General features: G+C 40.2%; 1 protein-coding gene and 1 long non-coding RNA gene across 4 annotated transcripts in view; both read left to right on the top strand.

The window, feature by feature from the left end:
- Nucleotides 1-1409, top strand: part of CTPS2 (CTP synthase 2) — a 57521-nt gene extending 56112 nt beyond the window's left edge. For all 3 annotated transcript variants that reach the window (XM_042867677.1, XM_042867675.1, XM_042867676.1), the window contains one exon: nucleotides 566-1409. The gene's annotated coding sequence lies outside the window, so the exon portion shown is untranslated. The remainder of the gene's footprint in view (nucleotides 1-565) is intronic.
- A 6689-nt stretch (nucleotides 1410-8098) lies between these two features.
- On the top strand, nucleotides 8099-13138 carry LOC122178341. Its single transcript, XR_006178293.1, has 2 exons — nucleotides 8099-10068; nucleotides 11364-13138. It is a non-coding gene; the product is annotated as an uncharacterized LOC122178341 (long non-coding RNA).
- Nucleotides 13139-13897: the final 759 nt, after the last annotated feature.

Below are 13897 nucleotides of genomic sequence, written 5' to 3'. Positions count from 1 at the left end.
CCTCCCTACCTCCAAACATCGTCATAGCTCTATTTCTTTAGATTGTATAATACAGGATAGACTCTTTAGCTTTGATCTTGCTTTTCTCAGTAGAACTTACAAGTGATAATTCTGTTTTCCAAGGCACTTGTGACATTCTCAGTGCTTGCATGAATGTTCTTATATGATGCTTTAAAGTAGTCAAGCACATTTTCTCTGGACATGTCACTAGTGGCTACCAACTATATTCAACATAATTAGTCTAAAAAGAAATAACTAATCCAGATATAAACAAAGGATAGAAGCATTGGCTCACTTTGTTTGTTTGTTTTTTTTCCATGGGAATGATTCTCCACATTAATCAGAGGTGGATATGCATGTAGATCATATTTAGTTGTATTTTTTTTTTTTTAAATTTATTTATTCTGTTTGACCTGTGTGAAATTCATCTACCTATAGTACTTATCATAAAACTGCTTTGGACTTGAGAGAAACTAACAATCATGAGTTAAGCTGAGTTAAAGAAATGCTCTTAATCATTATTTTTTCCTTTCATTCTTCCTTCCCTTCTCTTTTTATGTTACAGAAAGTTGGAAACAAGTCAATATTGAACACAAAGTGAAGAAAGTGGAAGAGTAAGCTGCTTGAGGTCCTTGTAGTATCTCCTCCTGCACTGTTTTCAGTAATTCTCTTTAGCAAAACCTGTTCTGTATAAATGATATTTTGCTTTAAAAAATGATATAAATTGTTGTGCACTCAGCTATTAATCATTTTTGATCTTCTCCTATATTTCAGAGTGATCTCAGGCGAATATGTGTTAGTTCACTAGTTCGCAGTTATTTTTGCTTTAAGGGAAGGTTTGAATTTTTCCACCTTAGGACAGTAAGAAAAAATGCATTCATTCTTCTGTATGAGGTAGAAATGCACAAAATACTTACGGGGAAGTTGTTCTTTACTGTTCATAGATAAAACAGATTCAGATTTGCTTCTCTGTTAAGCTTGTTGTGTGTGTATATATAAAGTTTACTTTTTTGCTGCTCAGTATGTACAAATAAGAAATTGTTTCTCTGTTTCAGCTCTATGATTGTAATAATTGATGTTGGATATAAATGTCTCTTCACTTTATAAGTGATTCCTTTTGACCACAGTTCGAGTTTATTTTCTCTGTTTTCCCTGAAAAATGTTGTACCAAACATAATTCTGACCTACCAAGTTACAGAAGTGAAGTAGAAGGTGCTTTTGTATTTAAATTCTATAATAGAGAAAGGAAATATGCTCATATTTTAAAATGCAAGCTGTGCACTTGTGTGAAGGTTGTAGAAGAACCAGTCAGAAACCTGGAGTGTAATCTGGGATCCAGCTGCATAATACTAATTTAAGTTCAGTACTGAATGTAATGAGGAATTAAAGTTTACCCTTGTTTTCTTGCATCCATTGATCCCTCCATTGTCACGGGGCTCATTCCCCAGTAGAACAAAACTGTGTTTTCATTTAGAAATTGCAAGTTTACACCATTGTGTGACAAGTATAGGCTGCCCTTGCAAAGCCAGCACAGCAGCCCGAATCACTGAGACAATGAGATACGCTGTACTTTGTATCAGCTTGGATCCCGTGAGCTGAATGGCAACAATGGAGCTGTCACAGAGGTTGGACCTGTAACTGGTGGGCCCAAATGCCTGGAATGCCCCTTTCTTACAAAGAAAATTTTTAATTGTTAGCTTTATGTTTCACTTTGGTTTTGGTGAAGTGGTGTTTTTAAGTGATCAAAAGGTTAGTACAAGGTTTAGCAGCATTAGTTATTGGAACCATTTGTTGGAAATATGAAGGCTGGGGGTAGGGTTGGCTGCAGTAACTGTGAGATGAGTGAAGTCCAGCATCCTGTGTGGAGGAAGCAGGGCAATAAGTAGGATTGTAAACCTGGACTTCAGGTGAGACAAACCTTCCTGTGCTTGGGGGAATCCTGTGGGCTTAGAGCCGTAGAAGGTAGGTGTTCCAAGACATATGGTTAATATTCAGGCTTCACTTTCTCCATGCTTCAGATCGGTGCACCTCTACGAGTAAGAACTCAAATGAAGTGGGCAGAAGACTTGCATGGATGAGCAAGAAGCTCCAGGGTAAACTCAGAGTAAAGAAGTATGTGGGAGAAAAAGGGACAGGCCACTTTGTACATTGTTAGAGTATGCAGGAATGTGATGGGAAAGACTAAGGCCCACTTAATTAAATCTGGCAAGGGGAGTCAGGAGCAGTGAGGGCTACTGCTACATCAGTAGCAAAAGGAAGATTAGGGAAAAATGTGGACCCACTCATAAATGGGATGGGTGCCCTAGTGATGAAGAGTACAGGGAAGGTAGAATTACTGAATGGCTTCTTTGCTTCAGTCTTTACTGCTAAGGCCAGCAGCCCACAGGAATCTCATACTCTGGAGACAAAAGATAAAGTTTGGAGAGAGTTTCCTGTTGTTATTGATCATTTAAGCAAACATGATGTGTATCCATGTACCCCAATAGGATGCAGCTACGAGTGCTGAGTATGCTGGCAGATATTATTGCTAGGCTACTCCATTATTTTTGCAAGATCAGGGATGGCCAGCATCATTTGAGTCTTCAAAAAGGGCAAGAAGTACCCAGGAAACTACAGGCCAGTCAGTTTCACCTCTGTCCCTGGGAAGCTGATGGAACAACTGATTCTGGATGTCATCCTTAAGCATGTGGAAGAAAAGAGATCAGGAAGAACTGGCCTTGTAGATGGGGAGAGAGTACTGGCTGAAGTCAAAGTGAACAACAAGAAGATTTTCAGCAGTGTCTCCCATAACATCCTCATAGGTAAGCTCAGAAAGTGGAGGTTAAATGAGTAATAACCGTATGTATTAGTACAGATTAGGGTCTGACATGCTGGAAAGGCAGTTCTGTGGACCAGGGAATCCTGGTGGAAAACTAGTTAACCATGAGCCAGCGTGTGTCCTTTTGTCCAAAAAGACATTCAGATTGCTGGACAAGAGCATTGCTAGTAGGTTGAGGAACGTTATACTCTGCCTCCACTCAGCCCTGGTGAGGCTGTGTCTGGTTCTGAGTTTCCTGGAGGGAGTCCAGCAAAGCGGTGCAAAGATGATTAAGGAACTGGAGCATCAAGGGAGCTGAGCCTTTTTAGCCTGGAGGGAGACTGAGAGGGGATCTCATCAAAGTACACAAATATCTTATGTGGAGGGTGTCATGAGGATGGGACTATACTCTTCAATAACAGCCAGCAGCAATATGAGAGGGAATGGGCACAAACACACTAAGTTCCATTAGAATATGAGGAAAAACTTATTTACTGTGAAGGTGATGGAGCACTGGAACAAGTCACCCGAGAGGCTGTGGAATTATCCTTTCTGGAGGTCTTCAAAACTTGCCTGGACATGATCCTGTGCAATGTGTTCTAGGTGGCCCTTCTTGGAGGCATGGGAGAGGTTGGACTAGATGATCTCCAGAAGTCTCTTACAACTTAAGCCATTCAGAGTGTCTGTGTAAATATCTGTACAAAAATAAAAGGTACCATATCCCTTTTACAGCTTTGTAAAACAGTGAGTTTGAGAACTTTGCATTGCTTTAGGAAATCTCAAGTTGCACAACTAATTTCTCTTGTCACTAAATAACTTTTAATGCTAAAGAAGTAAAAAATATGTTCCCTTGGCTGAGATTGTTTTAAAGTTTTAAAGTGATCTGCAAATATGTGCCTTAGAAATAGAAGATATTGATGGAATTGGTATCACTGTATGTCTTCCCCTATAAGAGATACTGGCTCCTGGTTTTTGAAACCAGAATTTTCTTATTCTATCTGTAATGTTGAAATGCATTTTCAAATATATTTGTGTTATTCAGAAGTGTTAAGATGTTGTTTTAAAGAATCACTATGAACTGTAGTGTCGGGAATTTTTCACTTTGTCATTTCTAGTTGAATTTTCTACGTCTGTGGTCATATCTGTCTGGTTCATGTGGTCCTAGTTCATCAAGATGAAATATTAGGAGTTAAATGTCTTAGGAAACTATTGAAATTGGTTTTGTGTAGCTGCATTATGGAGAAGTTGTGATTTATCCCAAAAAGTTGAGGGGGAAACAGTGTGGAGTAAAGCTGGAAACAGCTCCTTAAATATCCAGTACCTTTGTCAATCCTCTTCCTACTACACAAAAAAACTAAATTCTGGAGGTACACACATCCCTGCCATGAAAAATCTATCTCCTACTTGAACTGACAAGAGGCAGCAGTGTGCCATTTCTAAACTGAAGGCATACAGGTTTTTATCTGTATGTGAACCATAGAATTTGGATTTTAAGGAATAAAAATGGAATAAAGCAGTTTGCTTTGGATTTATCATTCCAAAATGGAGAATGTAATTAAAGATATATAGGAAAAAAAGAGTTTTACTCTGAGGGGCATGACCTGCTTCTGTGCTTTCTGTGACCTTGTCTTGATTTGTTCTTCATCTGTGGGAAGCATGAATTGTTGAGCAGAAGACCTAACGTACAAAAGTTGAGTTTAAGTACTACTGGTTAAAAAGATATACTTGGAGCACAGCAGACTCTGAAATCAGTATTTTTTTCATTCTCTGTTGAGTTACTGTTTGGCTGTTGCTTAGGCTTACAGGCTGTACTTGTATCAATAATTTAGGACATCAGCAGTAGTCTGACAATAGCAGGTGATGGAGCACTAGCACAGGCTGCCCAGACAGGTTGTGTAGTCTCTTTCTCTGAAGATATTAAAAATCTTTCTGAGCATGATCCTGAGCAACCTGTTCTATGTGTCCCTGCTTACCTGGACTTGAGCAAGGCCTTTGACATGGTTCCCCACCACATCCTTATCTCCAAATTGGAGGGATGTGGATTTGATGAGTGGACCACTCAGTGGATAAGAAACTGGTTGAAAGGCCGCAGACAGTGGTCATCAATGGCTCTGTGTCCAGGTGGAGGCTGGTATCGAGTGGTGTCCCCCAGGGGTCTGTCTTGGGATCGGTGCTCTTTAACATCTTTATCAATGATGTCGATGAAGGAATCCAGTGCACCCTCAGCAAGTTTGCTGATGATATCAAGCTGAGTGGTGCGGTTGACACAATGGAAGAAAGGGATGCCATTCAGAGGGACCTCGACAGGCTGTAAAGGTGGGCCTGAGTGAACCTGATGAGGTTCAAACTGGCAAAGTGCAGAGTTTTGCACTTGGGCTGCAGGAATCCAGGCATCCATGCAGACTGGAAGGAGCGGTCCTTGAAAGCAGCCCTGTGGAGAAGGACCTGGGGGTCTTGATAGATGAAAAACTTCACGTGAGCCAGCAGTGTGCTCTTGCAGCTCAGAAAGCAAATGATATCCTGGGCTCCATCAGAAGAGGGGTGGCCAGCAGGGACAGGGAGGTGATTGTCCCCCTCTACTCTGCTCTTGTGAGGCCCCATCTGGAGTACTGTGTCCAAGTGTGGAGCCCCCAGTCCAAGAAAGGCAGAGAGCTGTTGGAGAGGGTCCAGAGGAGAGCCACAGAGATGACCAGGGGACTGGAGCACCTCCACTATGAAGACAGGCTGAGGGAGCTGGGCTTGTTCAGCCTGGAGAAAAGAAGGCAGCGGGGTGACCTCATTGCAGCCTTTCAGTACCTAAAGGAAGCCTATAAACAGGAGGGGAATCAACTCTTTGAAAGGATGGATAACAGCAGTATGAGGGGAAATGGTTTTAAGTCGAAGGAGGGAAGATTTAGGTTGGATATCAGGGGGAAGTTCTTTACAGAGGGAGTGGTGAGGTGCTGGAACAGGCTGCCCAGAGAGGTTGTGGATGCCCCGTCCCTGGAGGTGTTCAAGGCCAGATTGGTCTAGTGTTGTATGTGGATGTTGTTGGCCCTGCGTGTGGCAGGGGGTTGGAGATTCATGATCCTTGAGGTCCCTTCCAAGCCTGGCCATTCTGTGATTCTGTGATTGCACAGTGGGTTGAACCAAATGGCTTTCAGAAGTCCCTTCCAATCTCAGCCAACTTGTGATTTTATGAGAGACTCTAGCTACCTCTTAACCTCATTACTGACAGTTTCGTAACAATAATAATGATATTATGGAAGGCTTTGACCAAAGTAGATCCTTGGAAATAAGTGTTTTGTGAAATTGGAAATTCCTTGGAAATAAGAATTGTTTTTTGTTGTTTTTGCAGTCAGGTGCAGCTGAGCTGAATTAAGTTTCTCACTTTATTTGTCAACTACCTGCAGAGGCTGATGGAGAGGTACAGATCTTAGTTTTCCTATGACACTGTGGAACATTTATTTGACCAATCAGACTATTTCTCCTGAGGGAATATTTGCAGAGATGTGGTCCAGTTTCTGCATTAGCCTGCTGTTTGTCTGAAGCCTCATAAAGCGCACAGTACTCCTATTACACAGGTATGACTTCGTTGATTACAGTGTGGTACCAAAGAGGGCTTCCTATCTATCACCTGGCATTCAACTTGGGTTGATTCTCCTAAATTCTTCTGCAGGCACCTGAGCCCTGCTGTTTCAGGAAAACAGTGGGCAGCTTGAAAGTAGGGGGTGCTTTCTGTGCAAGAACATGTACAAGCAGGTTAAAAGACATTTTGCGTCAAAGCAGAAGGCAAGTTACCAGTCTGAGCTAACCTCCTTATGGGGGCAATGTTATGGTTAAGATAGCAAAGCAAATGAAATGTTCTCCTCGAACTGTGTATGTCATGATGACAGTATGGAGTATAGTAACAGTGTGTAGGACTTGTGAGTCAGCTTGGCTATAGTTGGTAGTGAATCCAGAGCAGCACAGAAAAGAACTGGGTCAGTAGAAACCTATATGGGACTGAGTGAAGCTCATTTTCCCCTACTTCTCTATAACAGTATGTGTAGTAGTGTGTGTAACGTGATGTGGCTGAAATTTGCTGGCAGAGGGAGTAAAGGGAACTGAGGAGGAAGTCAGAATAACAGTCTGCTCTGGGAGAGAGTTTGATCTCCTCCAGTATCCTAGGGAAACTCACTGCAACATGACAAAGGAACAAAGAAGCAATATAATCCTTTCTATACCTAGGATTGAGTAACACGTGATTCTTGTACGTTATTTGAAGGAGAGTTCTTCACTTGAGCATCTACGTGAAAATCCCGTTATACTTTTGTGCCTCAGCACTTCATTCATAACCGTGCTTTTTTTTTCTTGGTAACAGCGAATCCATAGCAGCAAGCTCTGTGAAGGCTTCCAGATAAACTTTTCCTCTTACTAGTTCACCCTGTCCTTGCTGTTGATATAGCTGCTACCTTGTTAAAGGTTTTCATGCATCTTCTCAGTGAGCAGTCTTCAAGTGAATTGAATGAACATACTATTTTTCACTTTGATTGGGGTTTTGTTGCTGAGTAGACTTTTCCAGCATTCTTCTGTATCTGAATTGTTGATCAGAATGTGCTTACAGAAGTAAATGAATTAAGGACTAAAACCAAAGGAATTAAGTGACCAGATGCAGCCAGTATGGGTTTATGAAAGGCAGGTCCTACCTGAATAAATTGATCTATGAGAAGATCATCTACTTAAGAAATGAGGAAAAAGCTGTGAATATCTTCTATCTGTGTTTTAAAATAGCATTTTAAATGTAAACCATTTGACACTGCTTCCCATGGAATTCTCCTGGAGATGCTGTCTGTTCCTAGCTTAGATAGGTGTATGGTTCACTGAGTGAAGAACTGACTGAATAACTGATAGGTCTGAAATAATGACAGTGAATTAAGTTCATCCTAGTTGGCTGCCAGTCACCAGGGATGTTTCTCAAAGCTCAGTATTAGGGCTAGTTTTATTTCATGTTTTTCACAGTGATCTAGATGAATGGATTGAGCACACTTTCAGTAAATTTGCAGGTGACACCGAATTGCCTTCATGAGACTGTTGATGAGCTTGAGAGTAGGAAGGTTTGTGTATTTGTGACATTCTCTTATGATGACTTGGAATATTTACATAAGCATCTATTAGCTAGCCAAAGAAAATTTCTATATAGGTCTCAGTTGAAAGTTCATTCTTAAATAATTTCAGGAATGTTGATTTTTTTCAGTCTCTGGCTGGTTCTTTTTGCTCTTACCAGTATGGCTTTTTTTTTTTTTTTTTAAAATTTTTTTTTTTATTTAATTTTAATTTTTTATGAAGTCCACTGTGGTGGACTAGTTCTGTTCTTTATTCACATATAAGTGACTTATCTTCAATACTGTTTCCCTGATCCTTAAAATTCCTCGTGGATTGTAGGATCTAACATCCTGGTCTAACCTAGCTGACCAGCTGCTAGAGTAATGTCTGTTAAACTGTATACTTTAATCTTTAAACTTTGATCTTTTGTTTGAAATATTGTCTCTTCTCATAACATTCTTAGATGAGGAAATTTGTTGCTATTTGTTATCAGCCTTCTAGTAACACACTTTCACAGATTTGAATCAGAGACTGGAAAACTAGCTTTACCTGAAATGGAGATAACAATTCTGTGTTTCAAGAATGCTGCTGGAAAGTTAAGTCTGTCTTTCTTACCTCTGTGGGCTGTCTGGTTAATAATTAAAGAACTGTAAATTTTGGAAGCTGCTGGTGAAGTTTAACAGTAATATGATTTGGATAATCTAAGAACTGACTTGAGTCTTAGATTAAAGTGTAGTCTAAAGCTCAGTCTATTTAAAGGAATAGTTAGGATGGGTTGCTCTAAGTTCTGCATACCATAACATCAGCAAATAGTAGCTTCAATAAACTTATTTCACAGAGTTCTTTGAGAATTAAAATATCTGAGCTCAGATGTCATTTAGTTCAAGTTTGGAACATGCTCCTCATTGTCTATGTCTAAATTAGCAATTGGAGAAATAGTGCAGTTTTGAAGCAAATGCTTTCCATGTACTATGTACGATTGGTTCCTGACAGCAGTTTTTGTGCACTAGATCTCACTTTTTTTTGGAGGAACTAAAGCAAACAACACTGGTCACAACTATGTACCACAGATAAGTTTCTTGGTCATCTCAGTGACTATTGGGTTTGAGATGACTGGCAAACAAGGTTTCATTATGTTTTAAAAATGAAGGAAACATCCTTAAAAACCAGCATCAGGGTTGGCCTGGCAGGTGGGCACCTGTTACAAAGAGCTTCCAGAAATATTCAAGTGGGAGCATAGTGCTGAGCCAATCTGGATTTCTCAGCCTTTGATTCTTTATACTGAAGGATAGGGAGGGTTATCTCGCCTTGCTCTGGAATTCCCCATACCTGGGTTCAGAGAGGACTACTGGGAAAACACATCCAGAAACATCCCATCAGCCCATAGCTTACATTAAGCAACATGCTATGTCATTATGGCCAATTCCAGCTGCAATGATTATTATTCACTCCAGCAAACGTGGCCATTAAATGCAAGGATTTGGGAGGCCTGAGAGCACAGCATGCCAGTGGAGACCCAAGACAAATAAAGCAGTGAGTACGCTGATCTTTTCCATGTCACTAAGTCCCATGTCCTGTTAAGCAGGTAACCTGTGTTTCACTGGTCTTTCTTTAGCTGCCCAGATATACTGCCTGTTTGTGAGGGAAAAGATGTCAGAGGTTGGGTATCAGGTACTTCAAGGCATTGTTACTGATGCTCAGAACAGTTTTTTCAGCTTCTTTCTTTTCCTGCCCTCTTCTCATTGAAGCAAGTGTGAAAAGCCACCAGGCATCAGCTCAACTCACAGCAGGGAGGCAGCAGTGCCATTGAAGAATGCCATGAGGTGGAACAGAAACAAGACTTCTACATGTGAAATCTTCAGACAATGCTGATGTGGATGTCAGCACACTTATACCAGCTACTGGAAGCACATTAATTGAACCAGAAGCTGTCATCCTGAATGTGTGTTGAAAGATCTGGCTGTATCCGTTCTGAAGTAAACTCCAAACCAAACATTTATGGAGCACTTGTGGGCAGGATTGACCACTTCAAACTGTGACTAAATTCACTTTGTGTCATCATTTATTTTGCTGAAAGCTCTCATAAAGTTCCATACAGCCATCCTGATTTGAGTTGCTGGGACAGTGTTCCCACATGAGATCATAAACCAGATAGCACGGTGCTGAGGTTACGCTGGATGGCCTGATCTGAGCCCCCTTTGAGCCTGGTAAGTGTCCTGCTTAAGCGGTAGTACATGATGTAAAATGCAGTTCCACTACCATTGTATTAAAATGGCTGAACCATGCTCATCTAAGCACCTGTACAGTATCAATTTAGCAAAATGTCAATGTCTATATTTGAGCTACTTACCACAGGCTTCTTTTATAATTGCTAGCAAACAGCAGGCACTTTTCAATCATCCTTAGCAAATCAGAGGAATTACCTGTGGATATTTCTTTTTTTCTTGTCATGAACCATAAAGAAGAACTTGGCCCAAATGTCTCAGATATATGTGGTTGGATGAATCCATTTCATGATGTGTAGGTGCCAAAATGGTAATTAGTCACTATTATCTCACAGCAGATCTTCCTGTAAGCTGACCTTACCAGTCATAGAGGTGAGACTGACTGGAAATTATAACCCATTTCCCAGGAGACTGGGAACTCCTGGCCAATCTTTTCCTGAGTTTCAGAAGCAGCAAGACTTCCCCTCCTTTGGAGGCTGCCCACTCAACAAGGTTAACACTATTTCTAAAAGCCAGTATCCCTTGTGGTCTTATTGATGTTGGAGCTGTCTGCAGAAAAACACCATTCCGTTGTCAGAGAAACAGTAAGTATGTGATTCTGCAGGTTAGGCAACAGATAGGTAGAATCACAGAATGGCCTGGATTGAAAATGATCATGATGATCATCTAGTTTCAACCCCCCAGCTATGTGCAGGGTCGCCAACCACCAGACCAGGCTGCCCAGAGCCACATCCAGCCTGGCCTCGAATGCCTCCAGGGATGGGGCATCCACAGCCTCCTTGGGCAACCTGTTCCAGTGTCCTTGAAACCAAGAGAACCTGAGCCCAGGTGTGCATATATTTTAAGTAGTTGTTGAACAAAATACAAAAGCAACCTTTTACAAAGGAGCCCCAGAGCACAAGACTCCCCCTTTGTTAATCTTGTGCCATAAGAAGTAGGTTAAAGAATCTGTTTTGCTTCTACTTTTTAGCCAAGTGAGCCTTGGATCCTTTTCTCTAGAATGGTGAAGATTCAACAGGAAGAAGTGACAGCATCTCTTTTTTACCTTCTAATGCTTGGAACTTGCTACACTGCTACTTTGTCTGTCCAGTTATTATTCCTGCTGGTTCGTAACTGTGCCAACTTCAGGCTGAGTGTTCAGGCTTTTGCTGGTGCCAACCTCAGGCTGAGAAATGCTTATTAGCTTTTTCTCTGCTGGCTATGCAACTCACTCATTTATCTGTCCTACCCAGAATTTTAATTTAGTTTTTTTTTTTTTTTTTTTCTTTTTCCAAAAGGGATTGAAGGAAGCTTGTAAACATAAAAACAAAACAACAACAACAAAAAAACTTTCCCCAGAGTAATCCCTCCACAATTGCTACCTGGAAAAGCACGATCTGAGAAATTTGAGTAAGTTTTGAACAGTCAGACATTAACTTCGAAGGCTTATGGCTGGCTAATATACTTTCCTTGTATTAGTCTTGGGAGCATAATATGATGTCTAACAAAATTTAGTCAGTTGAGCGTAAAGCAGGTTTGAAGTTCAGAATTATTTCTCTGTACATTGCATTGGAAGGTTTTTCCTATCTTACTGCTGATGTTGTTATTGCCTCACAAAGACTTCAGGTTGGATATTTGGAAAAACTTCTGCTCAGAAAGAGTGGTGTGGCAGTGGCACAGGCTGCCCAGGGAGGTGGTGATGTCACCATCCCTGGAGGTGTTCAAGAACCATGAGGAACGTGGTTAGTGGGCATGGAGTGATGGCTTAGTGGTTGGGCTATATGATCTTAGAGGGCTTTTCCAACATTAGCGATTCTATGATTTCACTCTTCAGGAGCACATTCATTCACATTTACCCAAACTTTAAGAAATAAAACCACTTGACCAACAAACATTGCTCTCTGACCAACTGAAGACATGAAGATCTCCTGCTCACATGAAGTCCAATGACAGCACAGTGCTGTGAGCAGGAGAGTAAGACCTCTTGAGGGGTATGAATTAGAAGATTTGCTGCTGGCATAAGTAACTGAATTAGGGATGAGATTATACCTGTGGTAAGTCCTTTTTACTCAAATAATACAGTACATACAGTACATACATACAGTAAAGAAGCTCTGAGTTCTGTATGAAATGAAGACATGACTGCTTATTAAATTGAAAATTGTGTAGATTAAATCCTGGGGTTGATGTGAAACTTTTGGCAGGACATTAGTGGGGCAGGTTAGAGGAATTGTACAACACAGACAGTCGGTGTTTATGCGCTCTTCCACTTAGTGTTGCTGTGATGCAAATGTAAAAGTTTGACCAAGACCCTCAGCATAACTGAAAATATAACTGTGTAAAGTAAAAATGCAGATACAAAATAGAATGGCCAGTGGCTGTTTTCTCAGATTGCTTTTCCTAAGGTGGTACTTTCAACAACTGTTGGTCATCATTCCCGTAGAGGAATATGTGAATGTGTAAGAGATAAAAAGCTGTGATACAGTCTGCTTGCTTGCTTTGATTTTATATGCTGATGAGCCTTAATTTGCAAGGGTGTTAATTTGTCTTTTTTGTATCTACTGTGTATAAAATTCTGGCTATACTGAATGCAGTGTTTGGCAGCATGAACCTGATAAAAGAACAGGTGTTGTCTGCTGCTAATACCAGATGTTTTGCTCGCTGTCACTCTCGTTCACGTTTGTTGATGCTTTGAAAACTTAGAGAGAGAAAGCATTATAACATCTTAATATTCATTGATTATACACTAAGTATCTACCACTGAATTTTGCCCATAACTTTTTCAACAGTATGGATGTTCTAACTTTGGGATGATAAGGTGAAGTGAGTCTTTATACGGAAAGACCAGAACATCTTTCATTTCTGAAACTGAGTTTTCAAACATTTGTCTCAAAGGATCTTTACTTTTTAGGAAACTCTTAACGCTGCATTTTGTGCCATCTTTTTACTTCATCTCATGTCTTGCACTTTGGGTATCTCAGCTCACACCATCACTGATTGTGAGACTCCTGAAGAGAATTTTAAAGGAAAAAGCCCTTGTGTTTGGCAAATAAACATTGCTTCTGGCAAAATATTCTTACAGGGTTTTCTTTCTCATTCCATATCTTTGACCATCTCAGTGTGTGTGTGTGTGTGTGTGTGTGTGTGTATGTATGTGTATATATACGAATTTATGTTAACCCGGGGTTTTTAGCTATTATTTACTCTGAAATTAGTTTTACGTCCTCTTTGATGAATCAACAACTAGATGCCTGTTATGCTTTCTTCTATGTTTCTCAAATGGTTCCCATCTCTTCTTAGTGATATTGCTTTCTGAAACTACCATACACAATGAAGACAATTATACCATTTTGTCCATATTATCTATGAATCTAGTAGTCATCCTGAACGTGTTCTGCTCTATTGCCATGGCTATTCAGTTTCAGATATATCTTTTTAAAAAACATCTTTTTATATGCAGTTTTTATTTAGCGTTAAACAAAGGTTATTGAAGTTTTATTACTTAGTAATAAAGTCAAGTCAATGAGTCAGTGAGTATTTCTTATCATCTAATGACCTAATATTTGCAGTAGATACTGTATCAACTTTCTGTTAAAATATTAAAAATAAAAATAAAAATTACCTTTTTGGGTAAAATGACAATCAATTCTGTTGTCATCTATATATATATACTTCTTAAGAAGGGCTTTTTAAAAAAATTCTGGGCTATATCCAGAGGTATTTAATAGGGAACATGAAATACTTTGTCTCCCTTTGATTTCAAGTTTCATTGCTGGCCTTCTGCCAGTAGCAGGGCTGGTACAGAGCATTATTGAATACCAAGCCTGGAATA

The sequence above is a fragment of the Lagopus leucura genome, unplaced genomic scaffold (assembly GCF_019238085.1).
Source record: "Lagopus leucura isolate 7727_CA_CO unplaced genomic scaffold, USGS_WTPT01 Super-Scaffold_100001, whole genome shotgun sequence".
Lineage (NCBI taxonomy): Eukaryota > Metazoa > Chordata > Aves > Galliformes > Phasianidae > Lagopus > Lagopus leucura.
This window is presented reverse-complemented; position numbering and strand designations above follow the sequence as displayed.